At 35.6% G+C, this 16,256-nt stretch overlaps 1 long non-coding RNA gene across 1 annotated transcript in view; it reads right to left on the bottom strand.

Annotated features, from left to right (window-relative positions):
* Positions 1-14,937, bottom strand: part of LOC128928847 (uncharacterized) — a 67,719-nt gene extending 52,782 nt beyond the window's left edge. The window contains exon 1 of the long non-coding RNA XR_008474527.2: positions 14,659-14,937. This is a non-coding gene — a long non-coding RNA (uncharacterized LOC128928847). The remainder of the gene's footprint in view (positions 1-14,658) is intronic.
* Between the last annotated feature and the right edge of the window lie 1,319 nt (positions 14,938-16,256).

Raw genomic sequence — 16,256 nt, 5'->3', positions numbered from 1 at the left:
ATTTGAGATAGTTTAGGAGGAAATATTTCTTTTTAAACACCCATCCCTACTATGGACCAGAAAGAAACTTACTTGGTAATGACACCCCAACATTCTGTCTGCCATTAACATTATTTTTATAAATGACAGTGTTAGTGCAGGCAATGAATAGTTGTCTAACTAGGGCTCTTAAGGCATAACATACTCAGTGACTTGCAGAAATAAATGAGGGAGATTTGCAGGTTGGAAATGAGCCCCATCAGGGCTAAGACTTATCCTGTCAGACCTTCGTATGCACATGGCCTGTTTATACCTACAGGTTGGTAAGCCCTGGGGAAATATGGGTTACAAAAATTATGACAATGAGCTGTCTTACAGAACAAAACATTTTATGAAGAGAAAGGCCATTCTTCAATTGAAAGTCTCTCATTTACGAACTGATTTATTTTTGTCTTCTTGATTTCCTACATATTTCTTCTTTTCTATCAAGATCTGGTCTGGCTACTCCCTTTTAACAGTTTCCCCAAATTTAATTCATTTTACTTTTTAAAGTGTCTTTTTCTTGAATAAATGAGGCAAGAGCAAAAAATGAAATAGATAAACAAATATACCAACACACTTAAAAACAATAGCACCAACTTCATGTTGTGGTCCTATTTATTTAGGCTTCAGTGTTGTGTCTCTTCATCCTGACACTCAATTCTACTGCTTGTGTTTCTTTCAATTACTTCTTAAGACCCAGACTGACAAAGAGAAGGAAGAAAAGACATATGACTCCTATTAAAACTCAGTCCATTATCCCAGAGTAATCTCTACAAAAAACTAATAGGGGCTGAGTGCTGTGGCTCACCCCTGTAATCTCAACCCTTTGGGAGGCCATGGTGGGTGAATCACAAGGTCAGGAGTTCAAGACCAGCCTGGCCAATATGGTAAAACCCTGTCTGTACTAAAAATACAAAAAAAAAGTAGCCAGGCATGGTGGCACATGCCTGCAATCCCAGCTACTCAAAAGGCTGAGGCAGGAGAATTGCGGAGGCTGTACTGGGTAGAGATCATGCAACTGCACTCCATCCTGGGCCACAGAGGGAGACTCCATCTCAAAAAAAAAGAAAGTAACAGGAAAGAATATTAGTCAATTTTAATCCATATTTTAATTCTAACTACAGCTACTTTTGCACTTTATAAGTGGCCTCCACATAGACCTATATATTCAATGACAAGCCACCTAAATATGAAAATACGTGATTGCTGTGCAAATATTAAATTAGGGTGAATAATTTAAGACTTAGCATGCTGCTTTTGAAAAGTTGCCAGTGATAGGTCAGGTACTCCTTCCTAATTAAAATATTGATTGGAATATCATATCTACTTATGAATTTTATGACAAAAGTAATAAGAATGTGGTTTTCTGAATTTAGTTCATAATATTAAGTCTGTTTAGTCTGAAACAGATAAAAGCTGAGACATACTTTAATAGTATTTCTTAAGTATAACTTATCTTTATCTTCTAGTAGAAATAACTGGTTTTTTTCCTTTATAAACACTTTACAAAACTGTTGCAAACCTGATGAATTACATAGTAAACATCTAGATAATACTTGAAAACTTTTAGTTGCCTTACCTGGAGGTCTTAAAGACATATATGAATACTTTAAATTGCCTTTTTTATATGAAACAAATTGTCTTTCTCATTCTCTTTCTAGTATTCCCAATTGTATTATCTGGCAATATTATTTGGCAATATTTTGTATTATTTGGCAATTTTATAGACACGTGTGTGTGTGTGTGTGTGTGTGTGTGTGTGTGTGTGTGTATTTGAGCAGTGCTTTTCAAAAGAAGTTTTGATGACAACAGAAACATTTTTTATATGCGTTATCCAAGGTGGTAGCCACTTAGCGACATGTGGCTATGGAGCACTTGAAATGTGGTTAGTTCAGGTAAAAAATAAAAGTTTTATTCTTATTTATTTTAACTAAATTCAATGTAAATAGCCACAGGTGGCTAGTAGCTACCACACTGAAGATTGCAGCTTTACAGCATGAATTTAGATTTTGATTACCAGTAAGTGTCATTAACATAACTGGTTTTATTCAAGTGATATTTAATCTTTAACTTTGGAATAGAAAGCAAGCAGAATTAAACTTTAGTGTCAGGTTATAAACTCTCCTATAACATAGATTCATGAATACATTTTGTCCATAAGAAATATCAGTGGTTTCCTTTCTATTTTTAGATTCAAAGTGAAGAACTTAACTGTCTACGGAAAATTACAAATTCTAATACGTTCTGAAGTTTATTGAAGGGAGTACGAATTCCAGGTGCTGTTTAAAATGAAAAAATAAAGCTTAGCTAATTCTTTGCCCATTAGTTTGGAATGTGGAATGGTGAGGTTTATGGAGCAGCTCTCCCTCTTCAGCTGTAGAGATGATCCCCTTTCCCCAGCTGTTAGAGGAATCGCTCCCCCTCCACTCACGTTATAAGCACAATCTATTGGCTGAGCATGATTCACTTCTCCTGAGATACAGAATGATTCTAAATCATATGCTTTATATTTTTGTTTCTGTTTCTGGAAAAGTTGTACTCAGAGAACCAGAGAGACTAACCCAGGATAGAGCTAGAATAGAGAGAAATCAAAGAGCATTCTTCACATTCCAGTAGGGAATGTGTTCATTCCTTTCTATCCTATCCACATATACAACTTTCATACGGTGGTGGGAAAACTGATCCAGGATTCACTTTCAAAACACTGCATTCCTTACTCAAGAAGCCGATTCTTTTCTTATGCTTTAAAAGTCCTGAAATTTTACCCTGTGGTGTTAGAAGTTAGTCACTGTTCATTGGAATGTACTCCAGAGCTTAATGATTAGAATTTTGTGTTTTCTTTCTGTCATCCCGGGCTTAGAGCAAAGTACCCTGGATAAATGTTGACTCAGCTATATCCACTCCTTAAATTAAAGTGCTTTACTTTCTGTGTCCCAACTTTTTAAAGCAAATACAGGAAACAACACGAGTGAAACAATTTCTGCATGTGCCATGGTTTCAAAATCAATAGCACTTCAATTGCCAAACAGGTTCTTTAAACTTTAATGAAGAATGGATTAGTTGGTAGAATGGGAGAAATTCAAGCCTATCACCAGTTATAGTAAAGAGTCCTTGTAGTATTTCTTGAAACCTATTAAGTAACTTTTTGGTGTCCAGTGTTTTAATATCCCACATTTTTACATGAGAGGCATCTAAATTATTTCAAAGGAAAAGGCTGTCTTTTCATGATTACATACAATTCATTACACTGGAAATTTACAGACATTGCTGCAGTCCATTCTTCTACCAGAGACTGTTGAAAAGGAAATTAGATTGCATTTTGAGTGAGCTGAACTTCAATGACACTTTATCTCCCTGATATCATCTCTCATTGTCTAAAAACTACTTAAACTAGCACCAGACACACAATGAAAATTAACATTTATATAGTAAACACTAACAATTCTATAAGGAAACTCCTGTCTACACAATCTTAGAACGGATTTAGTTGCATAAACAACTTAGTCTATAGTCAACAATAGTTATTGTACATTTTTAAATAACTAGGGGACTGTATTTGGGATGTTTATAACACCCAAAAAATGATAAATGTTTAAAGTGATGGAAATTCAGCTTACCTTGATATGATTATTATGCATTGTATGCCTGCATCAAAGTATCTCATATACCCCATAAATACATACAACTAAGATATACTTGTAAGAATTAAAGATTGAAAAAGAAAAAATCCTGAAAACCAGGTATGAGTTCAATATTCTATTGTTTACAAATCTAATTGAAATTTTTAAATTTTTTATCTCTAAAATGCCAGCCAACTACATATATATAAATATATATGCATAATTATTTTATGCAGGTACTTGATGAAATAAGGACATCACATTAAATCAACAGAACTCCCCTATAGTTAATTTCTAATCACCCAAGACATAATCTGATTTATTCAAAGGAATTTCTGTAAGTGAAGTTTTCACAAACAAGTAAAGAAAGAGTTGTCATTTCTGGCTCTGTTCATGTGATTTCCATTTATTTATTCATTGAACTGATATTTAAATGGCACATTCTACAAGGCAGATACTCTCCCAATATTGTGAAAAAGGAGACAAATATATGTGATCTCATGGATATTCCACTCTAAGGGGAGGTATAAACAATTATATAAATAAAATCTATAACATATCTGTCGAGATTACTGCCATGAAGAAAAATAGAGCAAGGTAGAAGGTAAGGGTATCATTAGAGTGGTGGTGGGCAGCTGCAATTTTAAATATAGTAACCAAAAAACTCCTCCTTGTGAAAGTGGCATTTAGGATGTGAACAAAGAGAGGATGGGAGTCTTCCAGACATCTAAAGAGAGACTATTCCAGACAGGAAATGGGAATTGCAAAGCTCTTGAATGGAAGCCTGATATGGTTACAGAACAGCAAGAGGACCAATGTGGCTGGAGTTGACTGAGCAAGAAAGATGGGATTAGGTGGTGATGTCCCAGAGATGAATAGTTTATAGGTAGAGGGCAGAGTTTATGCTCAGAGAGCCTTTGTTCTTTAATCTGAACCAGATGGTGAGACATGGAAGGATTTTGAGGAGAGTAGAACCATGACTTGACTTCTGTTCTTATAAACTAGCTTTAAATGCTGTGTTAGTAATAGTCGGTTAGAGAACCAAGACAGAAACCACTGCAGTAAAAACCTAACAAGAGATTAACGTTTTTTTTGAACCTACATTATAGTTTATAAAACTTGTGAAATTCTGGATATATATATTGAAAATAGAGAAAACTTAAGTAGCAGATACATTTAAAGTGGGATATTAGCCACAGAGCTAATCTAATGTTTTTCTGACTTTTATCTATGCAATGCTTCTCAGACCGTCAAGTGGAGATGGTAGGTAGGAATTTAAATATATAAATCTGTAGTCAGAGAAGAATTCTAGGCTGGAGATTTAAATTGGGAGTCATCCATTAATTTTAATCCATGAGATTAAATAGAGCTCCGAGCTAGTGCTTGTAGGTAGCAAAGAGGGAAGGATCAAGAGTGATCCCTGGGTGGCTCAAACTTTTAAAACGTCAGGAAATCCAGAACACAAAAACAAATGCAACAGAGAAGGAACAATCAGCTCAGTAGAGTTTATTGAGCTGAAGGGAAGTGAAGAAGGTGTTTCAAAAGAGGGGAATGATCAACTGTGTTAAATCCACTGAAAAATCAAGTACTGAGGATTGAGAACCAACCTTTAAAATTAGCAGCTCATTAGAGAAACTGACAATTGCAGGCTTGGTGAAGTCTGGTGTTGAAAGTTCATTAGAATATTAAACGGAGCAGAAAAATTGGATGGTAGCTGTAGTGGCTTGTTGAATCAAGAGGTTTTGGGATTTGTTTTTAATAGTGAGAAAAAGAGTAGAATGGCTAAAAGAAATTTCTGAAAATATTAAAACATAACATCTTGTGCATAAATGGCTGGGTTGGGGTTAGATAAGAGCAAGTACAGAGCATGTATGATCACAAGAGGGAAAGTCAATGCATGGGCCTCAAATCCAATGGAAGGAGCTGAGAACAATGTTCTGTTTGCTTATTTTTTCTCAGTGAAGATGGAATTACATTTATCAGCTAATGAAAACAAGAGCAGGAGCTAGAAATTTGAAAAAAAAATTATTCAAGGCAAAATCTTTATGATGTTGCTTGGATTTCCCCTACAAATGAATTTCAAGAAACACTATTGATTCCTCTTAAATGTTTTGAAGTTTAACATACTTTGAAAATTTAGCTTTAGAAGTTTAAATGTGGCAAAAGAAAATTTTTGACATTATATGAACATGTATAGTTTTTCATCACTTTAAAAATATATTCAATGGAATCTGAATAATATAGCTATTCCAAACTCTTCACTCACCACTTAATAATAGTATATATTTTATGTTTATAATAAATATTAACATTTCTGATAGAGAAAATATTATAAATACTATATGTAAATAATCTTTTCTCTATCAGAAATGTTAACATCATTTTCTTTTCTCCTTGAAATGAAACTCTGAAAGTTTAACCTAAGGAGATACTCTAAGTCTTGAAGATATTTTGTTTCTCATGCTCTTACACTTTTCTATAACAAAACTAAGTAAACAAATAGAAATGTTTTCAAAAATCTTACTGTGCTGTAACTCAAGAGTATAAACATTCCCCTAGAATGAAAGAACTTTAAAAGTATTCCTATTCAATTGTTAAATGGAACAATAAATTATATAATTATGGTATATAGTCATACTTTATTACCTAGCTATCAAACAGTATATCACAAGAGGTAAAAATCACAAGAGGTTTATTGGGGGTAAAGTGGGGATGGGGCTAATAGCTAACACCTGTGAAAACTAAAAGGGAGAAGAAGGAACATTGGGTAGGAGAGCCTCAGACCACAGTGTATATCTGACAAAGTGTTGCCAACCCAATGGGAATAGAGTAAAACTTTCCCATAAGAGAAAGCCTGCACTGAGCAGCGAAGGCCAAGCCCCAGTAACCAACTCTTTCTCAGTAATAGGCTGAGGGCTGCCCAGGATAAGCATGGTCTTTGCTGACCATAAAGCATCAGCTCCTGAAGGCACTGGCTGACCAACAGCTGCAAGTTGTGCAGCTCGACAGCAAATTCCTCCACGAAGGGAGAGGCAGGCAGCACTTTTCCATCACTACTGCAGACATACAAGCTAAAATATTACCGAAAATATGTTTTCAATAAAATGGACAGGCTTTTTGTTTCAAAGTCAACGTACTATCTGTGGATAAATATTACTTTATTATTGCAATGATTTAGATTTCAATATCCATCACATTCTTATGCTTGTAAACTTTAAGAAACCATGTTCACATAAATAAGTGTATTTGTACCTCCTTTCAAATATATATCAAACATCAAATAATTTCAAATAACTGAGAATTATATCTAAAAATCCATCTGTTGACAACTCCAATAGGCTTTCCTTTAATTTTGTTGTAATTAAAATGATTGGAAAAAAATCCATGTTGCAATTTCTTTTTCCCAAATCATTAGCGTCATTTGCTTTCTCAGTGTCCAGGAAATAATCTAAAAATGTTTCACCAAGATTTATCAAATAACAATTAATTAAGTCTGCTTTTTCTTTTCATCTGGACTTGCCCTATTGAATCTAAATCATCAGAAAAAAGTTGAAAAATTCAAAATACTTCTACTGTAGTGACCCATTTACTAACTTAATAACTCTTTTCTTTGCATTTTTGTGTTTTTGTTTTTAAGAGTCTAAGTGTCTGTCACTCAGGCACTAGAGTACAGTAGCGTGATCACTGCCCACTGAAGTCTGGAACTCCTGGGATCAAGCCATCCTTCTGTGTCTGCCATGACCTCCCAAGTAGCTGGGACTACAGGTGCAGGCCACCACACCTGGCTTACAGTAAACTTTCAATACAATGTTTTTTTTTAAATGTGCATTTTAAATATATTTTCATCAAAACTTTACAGCTATAGCTTTAGCTCATTTAGTTTATGAAACATAATCATGGAATCTAATTGGAAATAAAAGTTTTCATTTTCTAACCAAGTATTTAACGCTGACATATCTTTTTCAGGAAAATTTGACTCCATTTTTCAATTCAAACAATACTTTTTTTTTTTTTTCTGAGATGGAGTCTTGCTCTGTCACCCAGGCTGGAGTGCAGTGGTACAATCTTGACTCGCTGCAACCTCTGACTCCTGGGTTCAAGCAATTCTCCTGCCTCAGCCTCCTGAGTAGCTGGGATTACAGGCATGAGCCACCACGCTCAGCTAATTTTTATATTCTTAGTAGAGATGGAGTTTCACCATGTTGGCCAGACTGGTCTCAAACTCTTGGCCTTGTGATCCGCCTGCCTTGGCCTCTCAAAGTGCTAGAATTACGGGCATGAGACATCACGCCCGGTTCTCAAACAGTACTTTTAATGCATATTCTTGTGACACCCATTATTTCACTGTGAGTTCTAGTTCTATGAAAAATCAATACAAAGCATAGGTGCTGGCCATAAATTTATTCTCTGGAGGAACAAGGCACTGCCACCTTCAATTTCTTAAAAAACTGTCTAATTCATTCTCAAGAAACTGTCCCTCAGGAGCAATTGTCTTTGACAACAGCAAGGAGGGAAAGAGGTGAGGTAGTGAAATAAGCATTGCCAGTGCTTTTACCACAATATTTATAACACATTACTGTCTGATTTTAGAATATGTCACTGTTAGCCAAAGTTCACTGTTTTTAACACTATATATTGTCCTTAGAATAATGTCAAAAAGAACAACACATGTATCCCAACAAGGTACCTTGGTCATAGGAGGCTTCTTGTGACCAAGGTTTTAAATTCTAAAATCATCACTTAGTTTGGTGTCTGCAGTTTTATCTATGGAGATATTTAGAGCGGTTGTGAGAGGAACCTTTTATCAAGTGATAGAGAATACATGTGAGATAGAATAGCAAAGGAAAACCTACCTACTATTTACATGATAGCCATGTCCTTAGATCATTTTAAGGAAGAGTATACATAGAAGATATGTATCCATATTTTTTCTGTTTAGATCTATCAATGTCATGGCAAAGTTTTGGGTACTATTTGGGGTGCATATTGGTTTAGAAGACAGGGCGAATGAATATTTTAGGGCCCTTTTCCTCAGTTCACAAGGGTTTTATGTGCCCCCCCACCACACTTCCCAACAAGGATATGCTTGGCAATTTCTACAGACACTTTGCTTTTGAAAGCCAGGGATGTTACCAAACATCCTACAGTGCGCAGGACAATCCCAACAACAAAGAATTATATAATCCAAAATGTCAATAGTGCTAAGATTGAGAAACCGTATTTTAAAGCCTCATTAATGGAAGTGGGGCCCAAATATCGGCCTCATCAATAGCACCTGGAAATGTGTCAGAAATGCAAAATGTGCAGTCCCATATTATCCATGCTCATATTAAAGTTTGCAGGCTTTACTAGGCAAATGCAGCAGGATTTCCAGTGGCAGCAACAGTCCACATTGCACCCATGTCCATTGTACAATGAGAAATTGTTTTTTTAAACTCTTAAAAATTTTATTTTCCTTCTTTCAGATTTGTAGAAAATGTGACGAAAATATTTTTCTATTAACTAAAGAAAAGTCTGTTTTCATGAATCTTTAAACAACAGTAATAAATTTGTTATAAAATAAAGCCCTTTTGAAAAGACAAATTACATTTAAGATAAAGACATCCATTATAACAGAAAAATAGCAACCTTTTGTTGGCTTTTCATTTAAAGACCAAGTTGAATTTAAATGTTTTAGGCTACTCAAAAAGACAAAACACATCTGCTAACACATCTGCCTCATATCTAATTTACATGTAAACATTGCTACTATCCCCATTTTGTTTTGGGTGGTTTGTTTTCTCACAATTCAACACAAGTTCTCATGCTACAATACTTTTTTTTTTTTTTGGCTTTTTAATGTAGAATCTTTCAACTAAGGCAGATGAAGACGGATAAAGCACATAACAATTATCAAACTAAAATATTGCACAAATCATAAGATAAAATACTAGTTAAAGCTAAATCTATAATAACTGATTTCGTCCTCTTTCAAACTATTATGTGCTGATAAAAGTCATTAGGACTATTTCAGGTTAATACAATGGCAATTCAATAAGTGTAATTTCTTTTCAATAAAATGAGCTTTGTATTCTTTGAAGGTATTAGTATCCCAGCTTTTTTCCAGAAATGTCTAATGCACTCAAGGGGCCTTGAGTTTTTAAGAAAATTTGGTATAGTAGAGAATATTCAATTTCAGTGAAAACTATGATGTCCTGAAAAAAGTTGAATGTGTTCCAATTATTGAAAGCTTTCTTTCTTGCTTGAATGCTATAGCTGCCAACATTAAAGCTTAATTTCCTTAACAGAATTCCATGGGGATAAAGTAAATATTAAATCCGTTTAGAATTTTTTTTTGGTAAAAATATTCCACACCATTAAATTTAAAAAACTCATTTAAAATTTTCTTTATTATCTACCTGATCATATTCTTATTCAAGACCTTCATTCATCACCTTATGCCTCAGTTGTTGTAATAAACTGATAACTGCTTTCTCTAACTTTGGGTCCTTCTGCTGCCAACTCTTTTGTGTACCTTAGCATGACTTGTAACATGATACTACTCTTCTAAGAACACATGTGTACCCTTCCTTAAATCGATCTAAGATGTACCTGCCATGTAGGCTTCTCTCTGGCCCTCAAAGTTCTCCACTGTGTAGCTGCAACATATTCATCTAGCTTAATTCACATTAACTGTCCCCATCCTGGGCCGGGCGCGGTGGCTCACGCCTGTAATCCCAGCACTTTGGGAGGCCGAGGAGGGTGGATCACGAGGTCAAGAAATCAAGACCATTCTGGTCAACATGGTGAAACCCCGTCTCTACTAAAAATACAAAAAATTAGCTGGGCATGGTGGTGCGGGCCTGTAATCCCAGCTTCTCAGGAGGCTGAGGCAGGAGAATTGCCTGAACCCAGGAGGCAGAGGTTGCGGTGACCTGAGATCGCGCCATTGCCTGGGTAACAAGAGCGAAACTCCGTCTCAAAAAAAAAAAAAAACTGTCCGCATCCTTGTTTGAAACATGCCATCTGGTTTTGTACCCCATACATATCATATCAATTTATCTATAACCTTGTTCCTAGTCTTCCCACCATCCCTTACTCTAGAATACTCTGGCTTCTTCCATTAGATGGTCTAAATCATAGTTATCACTAAAAGGCTGGCTCATAGCCCATGTTCCCCATGAAATCTTGGCTTGTAATAGCATTCACCTTTTGTAACCTTTTTTAGCAATAAATATATTACCAAATATAATGCATAATGGAAAAAAGGGTTTTTTACTATTTCATTTTGTTAGTATAGTACAACCACAGTTAAGTGTATAGCCTCTAGTTACATCTACTATAAAATATTGTTTTTATCAATCATTAACCTAGCAAAACCCTAAGGCAAATTAATTTTTATGCATTAATTTTTATTATTTTTGTGAATGTACTTAACTGGTAGGCTCATTAGGATTAATAACTTGCTGTATGAAAGGTGTTTGTCAGAGTAAGCAGTTAACACAAATTTGATATCTATCATTATCATCACTATCAGTATAATCATCATCATTGTCTCTCTAATAGAATATAATCTTATCAAATGCAGAGGTGAATTTTTATACTTGCCCTGGAGTTTTATGGACACAAATGCTGAGCACATTGTGGGTCCCAATGAATATTCAATTATTGGTTTATTTTATTCTTATTTGTTTCTACTGCCTAGTCTGCTCTGAAATTGTCCTACTCTACTCACCTCATATTAGGTCCCATTATTTTGTATCGTAAAATTTCCGATATATGCTTTCCCTTGAGGACAATGGGCATATTTATTAGAAAAATATTATAAGCAGGACACCCTGCATATATCTCATTAGGTCAGGTCTTCTACAAATATCAGTCTCAAGCATCATCTTAATCCCTGTAGAACAAAATCTGTTTGCAACAAGCTTCAGAGAACTGCAACACTTTATTCTTGGCATATTTTATTTTAGGATTATAATAAGTATTGTAACTAGTTCTCTAGGAATCTAACTAAATAATGCAGACAAATTAATTGTCAGTATTTGCCTTGACTGATTTTCACCTTGTTCTATAAAATGAAGAGAATATTATGTTGTTTTAGATTAGAAGGAACTTCTTAGAGGCTATCTGGTGCAACTCCAGCCCTTTACGGGTGTGGAAGCTGATTATATAATTTATTTTTCTGAGTCTCAAATTCACCCGACATCTTTTGCCTCCAGAGTATGTTTATTCTGATTGATTTCCAAGTTATATACTGGTGCAGCAAAATAGTTTAACAAATAAATTTATAATTCCTCTTGACCACATATTATTCTCTGAATTCGATTAAGTCTCAAAAGGTAACCCAATTGTCAGTGTTATAGCTCCTTTACGCTAAGGTTTGTTTTTGCCTAAGCTGGTTGATGAGCCAGCTGGCATGGTGAAATATGCATACAAGAAATTTTATGTGACAGAAAAACAAAATAAATTATGGAAGGCAAATTGTCTGAAACTCATAATAACTCCACAGATAAGAAAGAATGGATCTTCCCCTTTAGACACACACACACACACACACACACACACACACACACACACAGTTGGAATAAAGACTGTTGTAGAAATCAGTGAATGTTGGTATTCTAGTTAGGTTATTGTTATAGTAGGGGAAAAAACTTATATATAACTTGAGTAAAATGACGGAGGCTAGTAAAGAGAAGTTTTTGAATGTATATGTGAGCAAATAAAGCAAACTACTGTAATTAGAAACCAGAAATCTGTTATCGCCAATCATCATTGAGGACTGATCAGAGTTTTGGAAAAGGAAATGAACTCATGTAATTCTAGGAACATTGCCAAAATAAATTAAGGATCTTCACTTCAAGGTTCATCAAGAATGTGATTCTGCCCTTCATCCTCAGTACCAAAACTTGTGTTAGTCAGGATTTTACAGAGAACAGAACAAATAGGGTATATGCATGTGTATGTGTGTATAAGTATATAATTTATTTTAATAAATCGGCTCACGTGATTTTGGAGGTTTGGCAATTCCAAAACCTGATGGTGTAGACTGGCAAGCTGGAGTTAGAGTCCACAGGCCAGCTGAGGTAGAATTTCCTTTGGCCTGGGGAGGTAGCCTATTGTTCTATGCAAGCCTTCATCTGATTAGTTGAGGCTGACCCACATTACGAAGGGTAATCTTCTTGACTCAGAATCCAGGGATTTAAATGAAAACCTCATCTAGAAGCACCTTCACAGAAACATCCAGAATAATGTTTGACTAAATATCTCGGCACTGTCATCAAGCCAAGTTGACACATAAAATTAACCATCACAGAAACAAACCAATGTAATTCCAGGAGCACTGTCAAAAGAAACTGAAGATCTTCACTTCAGGGTTCATCAAGAATGTGATTTGGACCTTCTGATTACTTCTGTTCCCTGCCCCTGCATACTGTGCATATTGTTTTATTTTTCAGTCACTTTATTTTTCTCTTGTTGTACACATTTTTTTTCTTATCAGGATAATCTTAATAAGAATTAGAAAAATGATGCAATTTTAAGTAAACGAACTATATAATTTATCACCTAGTAGTGGGGTCAGTTTTGAAAAGAAGTGACCTGTCCACCTCTGTGCTTATCATGGCTAAAAATGTGGCCAGCAGAAGTCTGACTGAACTCAATGGCCTGCTGCACCCATACCCCATGATCCCATAGACTCATCTTATTTCCCAGTGGTTTCTAAGTCCTCATAACTGGCTTATCAGGCCATCCCATGACTGTGTAGCTACTCACCCCTCCTTTCTTGTTAACTTCAGTTTCTACCACTAGATGTTCCAACTGTCTGTATTTTTAGGTCAAAATCCTTTACCATTTAAAGTTTTTTCATAGCATTGGCTGCTTTAGTGTGAACTAGGTCAGAAGCCAGCACTTAGTTTTTCTGAAGAAGATATTTGGGTCTATAACTAAATTTCCCATAACAAAAATTTTAACGTCAATACTGATCCTATAAAATACATGGAACTTCTTTGGGACTGCTTTAGTAAAGAAGAGAAAAAAATCCTCTTCACTTGCTTGAGAAATTTTCTTAAACCTAACCAAAAAGATTATTTTTCTTTATTTATAGGGACCATACTCCTCTTCCCAGTATTGTTCCAATTTTAGTAGACGTGCTATCAAAGTAAGGGCAGAAGACTTTCTTGAGATTCCAGATGCCAGAACACATTGAAGTCAAATAAAAAATGTACATTTAGGTCGGGCGCGGTGGCTCAAGCCTGTAATCCCAGCACTTTGGGAGGCCGAGGCGGGTGGATCATGAGGTTAAGAGATCGAGACCATCCTGGTCAAAATGGTGAAACCCCATCTCTACTAAAGATACAAAAAATTAGCTGGGCATGGTGGTGCGTGCCTGTAATCCCAGCTACTCAGGAGGCTGAGGAAGGGGAATTGCCTGAACCCAGGAGGCCGAGGTTGCCGTGAGTCAAGATCGCACCATTGCACTCCAGCCTGGGTAACAAGAGCGAAACTCCGTCTCAAAAAAAAAAAAAAAAAAATGTACATTTAAATTGATAAAAAGTGTGAGTCTTAGGTTAACTTCAGAGCCTTTTATTACGAGGAGATTCTGCTTTGGCATACAGTAACTAGAGCTGTTCCTTTAGTGAAGTTATAACTAGAAGAGTCCCTAAATGGACTGTGCACTGCCAGGAGATGTGACTAACTTAGTAGTTCTAGAGATAGATATAGAAAAATAATTACTTTTTGTTAATCCATCAGTCATAGCACAATACTTCTGATACCAGGTGTGTAGGTTTCTTCCCAGATGTGTGTATTTTTACCCCACACAACACAAGCAATTTTCCTGCAATGATTCCTTTCACCAGCGAGATGTTCTCTAATTGAATTATAGCATCACATCCCACAGCGTGAAGAGCTCAGTCTCAAACCAATGCCCCCACTTCAGATGCCAGTTGTAAGCATGGGTTATGACATATGCTTCTAACCAGCCAGAATTGATTAATTTGCTACAGTGGCTCATGGAACTCAAGGAAACACTTACCTTTATTGGTTTATTGTAAAGGATATTACAGATGAAGAGCCAGATGGAAGAGATGTATAGGGAGAGGTATGGGAGAAAGGGCTCAGAGTGTTTTGTGTCCTCTCCAGAAGCACCACCTTCCAGAAACCTCCACATGTTCTGCCATTCATAAGCTCTGTGAGCTCAGTCTTTTGGGGTTTCATGGACACTCCATTAAGTAGACACAGTGGATTAAATCATTGCTCATTGGTTTACTTGTTCAAACTTCAGCCCCTCTCCCCTCCCACAAAGTTGGGGAATGGATTGAAAGTTCCAACCTTCTAATCACATGGTTGGTTCCCCTGGTAGACAGCCCCCATTATGAGGTCATCTAGGGGCTCCCAGTTCCTAGTCATCTCATTAGCATACAAAAGACTCTCATCACTCCAGAGGGTCTAAGCGTTTTTAGGAACTATATGCCAGGAAATGGAGATAAAGAAAAAATATGTATTTCAAAATATTGCATTAGTAAAATAAATAAAACTTATTTCCTGGGATATCAGGAAACATAAATGATAACTTGAATCAAGTTAGCATACAGTTCTAGACAGTCCAGCATCAGTTATAAGTAAGTCATATGATACACTGTTGTTTAGGGCTAAAGCACTATTTAAGTGGATTTTTGAAAATACAATTACATCTTCCTTTTACTGAAATTCTACTTTTTATATATTTACTTTTATTCCAGATGATATTCATCACTGTGTGCCAGATGGATAATAAACAGTGTTAAAAAGTAAACTAAGACACAATAAAATGGTAAGGAGTTTATTTGAGTAAGAAGCAATTCATGAGTTGGGGCAGCTCCAAACCAGAAGTGGTTCAGGAGTACCACCAAGGGAATGCAAGCAGCAGGCATTTATAGGATGGACACAGAAGTAAAGCAAAGAGAATATTTGATTGGTTACAGTTATAAAATTGCCTTATTTGGTCTGCCCCATTGAAATGTCCTGATTATATGGTTGTTGGCTACTTCTGATTGGTTGAGTTTATGTTCTGTTTTTCTTTAATATAGGCATTTACAAGAAAAAACTCAAGTTAAGTTTTGCTTATGTTTGCAAGTCAAGCAATGTTTAGGTCACTTATGAAACCTAACTGTTTTTGTCTGCTCAGGAATTCTTCAAACCTGGTCTCCGTTTTAATTTACTTTAACAACAGTAGTATGTTATTATCACTTACACCCTTTCTTATCCTCAAAACTACTTAAAAATGTTGGACGTATTCCCATTTTATAGAGGAAGGAAATGAAAATCTGCTAATTAAATTCTTGCAACGTGGAAATAATATCCAGGCCCAAATCTAACTTTCAATTTATGTTATTTCACTAAATTATGTCACTCTCTTTTTTCCATGTATTTAGAATAAAAAAAAATAAAACGTTAAAAAAATTTTGATCAATTGACACTTGTGGCATAGACGGTGCATCAATTGCAGACTTTGGATTGATCATAGAATTACTTACCTTTCAATTTCCCTTCCAAGTAGGAAAAAAAATACTTCTTTTACCCTCCTACCATTATTAGGTACTTCAAGTCTAAAGGAGTGTGTTTAACATGCATTTGCTGAATAAAACATTTGAT

Source organism: Callithrix jacchus, chromosome 8 (assembly GCF_049354715.1).
Source record: "Callithrix jacchus isolate 240 chromosome 8, calJac240_pri, whole genome shotgun sequence".
NCBI classification, from domain to species: Eukaryota; Metazoa; Chordata; class Mammalia; order Primates; family Cebidae; genus Callithrix; species Callithrix jacchus.
This window is presented reverse-complemented; position numbering and strand designations above follow the sequence as displayed.